The sequence below is a fragment of the Lactuca sativa genome, chromosome 3 (assembly GCF_002870075.4).
Source record: "Lactuca sativa cultivar Salinas chromosome 3, Lsat_Salinas_v11, whole genome shotgun sequence".
Taxonomy (NCBI): Eukaryota; Viridiplantae; Streptophyta; class Magnoliopsida; order Asterales; family Asteraceae; genus Lactuca; species Lactuca sativa.
Genome location: NC_056625.2, coordinates 199,174,902 through 199,181,399, shown reverse-complemented (window position 1 = coordinate 199,181,399; position 6,498 = coordinate 199,174,902). Strand labels below are relative to the sequence as shown.

General features: G+C 31.7%; 2 long non-coding RNA genes across 5 annotated transcripts; both read left to right on the top strand.

Moving 5' to 3' along the window:
* The first annotated feature begins 1,063 nt into the window (after positions 1-1,063).
* On the top strand, positions 1,064-2,772 carry LOC128132670 (uncharacterized). Of its 3 annotated transcripts, none has more exons than XR_008230980.1 (4): positions 1,064-1,541; positions 1,819-1,950; positions 2,019-2,113; positions 2,224-2,772. It is a non-coding gene; the product is annotated as an uncharacterized LOC128132670 (long non-coding RNA). The 3 variants fall into 3 exon arrangements; XR_008230981.1 differs by having other exon boundaries at positions 1,819-2,113; positions 2,224-2,334; positions 2,604-2,772; XR_008230979.1 differs by having other exon boundaries at positions 1,819-2,113.
* A 65-nt stretch (positions 2,773-2,837) lies between these two features.
* On the top strand, positions 2,838-3,868 carry LOC128132669 (uncharacterized). Of its 2 annotated transcripts, none has more exons than XR_008230977.1 (2): positions 2,838-3,007; positions 3,075-3,868. It is a non-coding gene; the product is annotated as an uncharacterized LOC128132669 (long non-coding RNA). The 2 variants fall into 2 exon arrangements; XR_008230978.1 differs by having other exon boundaries at positions 3,071-3,868.
* The last annotated feature ends 2,630 nt before the right edge of the window (positions 3,869-6,498 follow it).

Genomic DNA, 6,498 nt, shown 5'->3' with positions numbered 1-6,498 from the left:
TATAATAATATTATAAGTTACATAATGTTATATAAATATAAAAAAATCTACTTAAATATAAAATTATAATTGTTTGGAAAATCACTTTGATTCAAAAGCACGAAATATATACTCGATTATATTTTTTAAATGAATTCATTTTATAATGACATTTTGAATCATGAAAATACGTGTAAACAAACTTTCTATATTAAGTACCTACCTGAATTTATGATTTTAGGATTTAACAAAAAGTTATTCAATAAAAACTTAATTTTTTATAGCAACTTACGAGATTACTGAAAAATGGAACTATTGAACAATAAATTTTCTCGATAACGTTTTATTTTTATTATTTATTATTTTATTTAACAAAATGAAATTATTGGCAAATAAATAAATGAGTTTAATTAAAATGTCTTCATCCCACATTGATCGTTAGAGTAACAAGAGAATGTATTCTCCTCTATAAATAGAAAATGTTGTGAAATATTTCAAAGGGACTAAACCATGAGATCTTCCTTGCATCCAACTTTGTAGAACGTTGAGTGTATTCTTTGGTGAGATTGTCTTTATCGACAAGTGACAAATTAAATTTCAGAATGTCAAAAATGATTTTGGACCGTATCTTTTAGATTTGGATCAAGTTTAATAAGGGTCTGAGTGTCTTCTGGCTGAGTTAGGCAAACTCGCTTCCATTGGAGGCCGAGTTTAAGTAACATGCCGAGTATTTGGTTGTATTAGCCAAGTTTTACAACCCTGTATGTAATACAATTTAAAGTTGTAACCTTATAAAAGACGTCACTATTATAATATGTTCTACATAATTATGGTAATATTTATGATACTAAACATTTTTTTTTACTATTTAAGATAAAGAGTTGTCTCTATTATCATATGTTGTACATAATGATAAAATTTAAGATACATAAAAAAATATCTCTATTATTATATTTTCTATATAATGATAATATTGAATATAAACGTTGTAATTTAATATGAAATTATTATTTAATATATAACAATAACGATTTATTTATTTTTAAAAATGATTTTTTTTTCTATTTTAATCATATAACTTTGTATGTACAAAACAACTTGAAGTTCCAACTTTATCTCTTATAATATAGTTCAACATAATAACAATACTAAAAATCATTTTTTATATTTTTTATAAAATTATTATTTAAATGTTAATAACAATGATTTAATTATTTTTAATATAAAAATATATTTTTTATATGCCACGAACGCGTCCCGCTGGTTTCGCTTCCGTTTGAATGACAGAGAAGAATAGAGGTGCAGCGACGATTGAATTCACACCCAAGGCACCGCAACTCTTGAAACACCCATCGGCTGCTTCAGATTCTCTCAAAGCTTTACAGTTTAGCTTTTGTCGTTGATGCACCTTCCTTTTATTCTTATCGATCTTCCCGGTTTTCTTTTTTGTGTCACCGTCGGCTACAAGAAACTAGCTTCATCAGTTTTCCTCTGCCTATTACAAGGAAACATCGGCAATAAGGAAGATGGCCCTGCCTGTACTGTTGTTATTTAGATTTTGGGTATGTTGTCTTTCGCTTCTATTTGATTTTTAATTTCCGTCTTTTGTTGTTTTTGATTTTGGGTATGTTGACCCTTGCTTTCAGTTTCTGTTCGATTGTGTCAGCATGAACACCTAGGTTAGAGCCGAATCTGTCATTCGTGTTTGGTTTAATTTCTAATTTGATGTGTTGATTAGTGTTAGCCATCGGATGTAATACAAATTATTCTTGAATGATTGATATGCAACGTGTACATACCTGGTGAAACCTAATTCCAATTCCGCTTTTCCCCCTACAGTATGTGAAGCCTCGATCACATGCCAGCATTTTAATCGATTCATACGACATTAGTTGGGTTCAAACAATTCAATTGGTTCAACGATTCATTCAACCCTCACGACTGAAGCGCTTTTATCGGCTGCAGTCTTATGTATGATTTTGTACTTCGATTTCTAATATATTATTTGATTGACATCCGCCATTTATGATGGCCTTCAGTTTTTTTAGAAGAACAACGAAACGAAGTGAGAGGCCGGGTGCAGGAACAAGAGTCGAGTTGATTCAATTTGCCTTTATTGAGTTTACTAACTACGGTATGCTATATTGCTAATGCTAATTATATAACTTTTGTTCCTTTATTAACTATATTAAATCTGTGATTTATGTTAACATTTTTTTGTTATATAATATATTTCTCTTGCAGAAGGGGCAAGAAATGCATAGAATATTGCTTGAACTATGCTTGGTATTATCCAGTTAGGGACAACAGCCAACTTGGTGTATGTATAAACTCATTGGTTCCTAATTATTCCAGGTTCTGTCTCTCTTCTCAATTTGATCTGTTTTCTTCATCATTTATTTGTTTCTTTTGTTAATCTTCTAATCTTCGATAATGGTTTCTGGCTTTTGATTGTTAAATCAAACTAATAAGTTACTTTTTTGTTTGAATTGAACATCAGTAAATTTTTTTAATTATTTTACATTTAAGATGAGCATTTTGTCATAATTTTTGTCTACTTTTTTTTCAATACTGTAAATACTAAATTACTAATACTCAGTAAATTTTTTGTATAAACTGATCAGTAAATATTGCCTTGAACTATGCCTGGTGTTGTGTTGTGTATGAATGAATGAAGCTGAAAAATGGTATGAGCTAATACTCAGCCTTGGGAGAGGTGTCGTGTACTTGGGTTCTGCAAGGATGGGCCCCGGATATGAGCATTATGTCCAGACACAAGAATTGGCAAGAGAGGCAAGTCCATATTTATATTTTTGTATTGTGTTTCAAAAGAATGAAAGTTTTGATTTTGTTAAAGGTTGCAAAGTTGTTCGGATGCACTTCATGGTTAGGGGCTGGACCAGGGTTGATGGATGCTGCAACTCGGGATGCTATTGGTCGCTGGGTTCAAGATTTCTAAAGAAGCAGGGGAATGGACAACAACCAGTTTTCATTCGTATATTCCTTCTCATGCTTACCTTACATGCAGGTTAGAATTATTAGATTAGTGACTGACTAAATCTGAATCTGAATGCATGTTTTTTTCTGCAAGAAAGCATGGGTTGATGGATGCAACCGTTAGAAGTAGTAAAGGGGAGAAGACGGGTCTGATTGTGTTACTAGGTGGAATTGGTACTCTGGATGAGGCTTTTGACATTCTTCCACTCATCCAGTTCAAGAGGATAGGTTTTGCACTCCCTGTTCCTTTTGTTTTGATGAATTATGACTCCATTTATTCCAAGCTTTTATAGTTTCTGGAGGTATGTCAGGATTGGGGGACTATTTCCAAAGGAGAGGTTTCCTCCCTTTGGAAAGTATATAAAAAGGAACACAATTTTGTTACCACTGATTGGTATTCGATGTTGGGTTTAAAAAAAGTGTGTCATCAGTGGAACACAAATTTGTTACCTTTTATAATGCAACTTTTAAAGTAAAAAAATTCGAAATTACGATGTTATAATAGATTAAAATGGAAGTAAGATGCTACTGTACAAAAATGAATGGAAGTATGCTAAATCCAAAAACAAACAGTTGATGAAGCAAAGATTTTGCTACCCGGGACATCATCGAAGCCGAAAAAGTACAACCCGGTGCACCTACATGTTGTGAGATGGCTTCCTCCTTTTCAATTCAACTTTTGACTATTTTGCCCCTCTTGTGCTTTGGTGGAGTTTGACATTTCTGCTGTTGCTACATACATTTTGTAAGTATGCCATGGGTTATATGATGTTGGTATGTGGTAAGGAAAACAGGGGATATGTAAAGGAAAATAGGTTAGATTCATAACATATTTACAAAAACATGTTCCATATTTCTTGAATCCTTTAAATTAAATAACATGCCAAAATGATCGGAGCTGTTTAAATCCATCCCCGCAACGCGGGGTTAAAAAATAGTGGTTTTAACAGTTTTTGTTGAAAGTGACTATGCATACTCTTTTTCTGATTAAAAAAATAATGATTTTTATAGTTTTGACCGAAATGCCACTACATATTGTTCTTTTGGTAAAAAAATAGTGACTTTAACATTTTTTGTCCAAAATGCCCCTGTATACTTCTTTTTTATTTTTATAAAAGAAATAATGATTTCAATAGTTTGGACAAAACTGCTCCTACATACTTTTTTTTGTAAAAATGAAAAGTTATTTTAAGAGTTTTTGGGTAAAAAATTAATGATTTAATAGTTTTTGAACAAACTGCCCATGTATATAGTTTTTTTTTTGGTAAAACCTAGTGCTTTTAAGAGATTTTGATGAAAATTTCCCGTGTATATTGTTTAACAGGTTTCACATAGAAGTATTCATAAATAGTCAAAACAACTAAAAGTCTACACTAAAGATAATTGAAACAGGTACCTGTTAAAATGATTTTTGCAGACCTTTTGTTCTGATTCCAGTTTAAATGTGTCATCTTTTAACAATGGACACTTAAGATTTATGCAACTTATGATCAAATCTGTTGTGATTCCTTTAACTACTGTGGTGAAAACCGAACCCTGCGGAGCAAGGTTTCCCACCTATTTTAATAGCACATATCTCAGTTAAATTTATTCTGTTCATTTAATGTTTCATATTGGACACACTTTATTATGAATACTTCTGTGTATCTCGATGGTTTATATACCTTTCCTCTTGATGTTTGATATTGGAGGCATTTTATTTGATCCGTGGAATCCGGCATCTCCATCTTATCAACCAAAGGATAAACCCATGAAGTATATTTTTCGATAAATAGTTTATCCGACAACAACAAAAATTATTCATGATGAAACAGTATTACTGCTCCATAACAATACTCAAACTATAAACAAATAGTTGATCAAATGACATTTACAAAGAACAAACAATGGAAAAAATTGTCGCATCCAACCCCTGCAACGCGGGGGTCCCCACCTAGTTCTGATTTAATATGAACAAAATTAAATCATAATGTGAACCAACTACAAAGTTGATGACAAACTCATATAATTCATAATTCGAAATGTGAACCAAAAGTAAACTCCAAGGATTTTAAAATCCCACAACCATATATTATGAACCCATGTTACAATTTTTGAAATATGAGAAATTGATTTTAATAAAAATTAAATCATAGGTTATCATTTTTCTAAATTATTTCATGAAATATAAGTTTACAACATATTTCCAAATGTTTCTAAATTAATTTAAGAAATATAAGTTTACAACTTATTTCCAAATGTAAATATTTCAATAAAACCCAATAAATAAAATCCTAGGAAATTATGATAATATTTAAGTTTTTATAAAATGTAAAGCCTAGATTTATAAAAATTAAAGAAACGCTTTTAATGATTTATCCAATACCAAGAAAAATATTCTTCTCTCACCTCCCTACCATTCAAAATTTGTCCATATGCCCTCCCCTCTCTCTCATTTCTTAAAACATATCACTACTACTCATTTGAGCCCTTTCTACACTTAACTCTGTTCTCATTCTTCAAGAAAACTCTCCAACACCCAAAACCTCTCAAACCCATCCAAAAATCATCCATCTTCTTCCCTAATTTCGGATTCTTTAAGGTCTTGAGGTGTTCTTGTTTCACTCAAAGTCGAAATCAAGGTAAACAATACAACCTCTTCTTATGGTTTTACAACTTTACTTCCTCTTCTTCATGGCTCTTCTTTTCGGATTCTATGCCCTTCTATGGCTATATATCCTTGTTTTTCCTCTTCGTGTTTGTAGATTCTCACCATAACACATTACATGTGCTTGAGATGGTGAAAGTCCGGGATCAAACCCATGCTAAGAGTGAAAAGATGCACATATGTTCATATGATTTCAAAAATCGAGTTTTACATATTCTTCTTCATTTCTTTTGTGTTCTTACATAACAAAAAGCATTTAAACCATCTGTAGTACATCTTGGATGCTTATTCACTCCATGTATGTGCTAGAAATCGAATTTGTGGTGCAATCCTAGTGTAAGATTCGGTGGTTCCAAGGAGTTCTCTATCACGAGTATGAAAAACCCACTTTTGGGGGCTTGGAATAACCCTAAATCTATGGCTTGGATGCGTAAACCTAAAAGTTTCTTGTTCTTCTATAAACTTTATTTTATTTTTGTTTATCTTCAACCATAAAAGAAGCATTCATGTTGTCTTTGTGAAACTGACCATAAGGGGGCACTCAAAGCAACCAAGGATGACATGCATTGTGTCAGAATATTTTGTTCATTTTTGAATGGCCACAACTCAGTCATTACTAAACCAAATCACGATATTCCTTTTCTGAGGGCTAGTTCCTTGAGTTAACATTCGAACCCAATTGACCTTACCATAAAACATTAAAAATGTGATTTTTGACAGTTTTTACAAAACAGTTGCGCAAAAAGAACTTTTTCTGTGATCATTAGTTTTTGTTTAAATGATCAAGGGTCTTAAACCCCACCTTAAATCTGGGGAAAAATATTTTACAAATGTAACATACCCAACTATTAATGCCTAAACTTTGGTGGATTAAA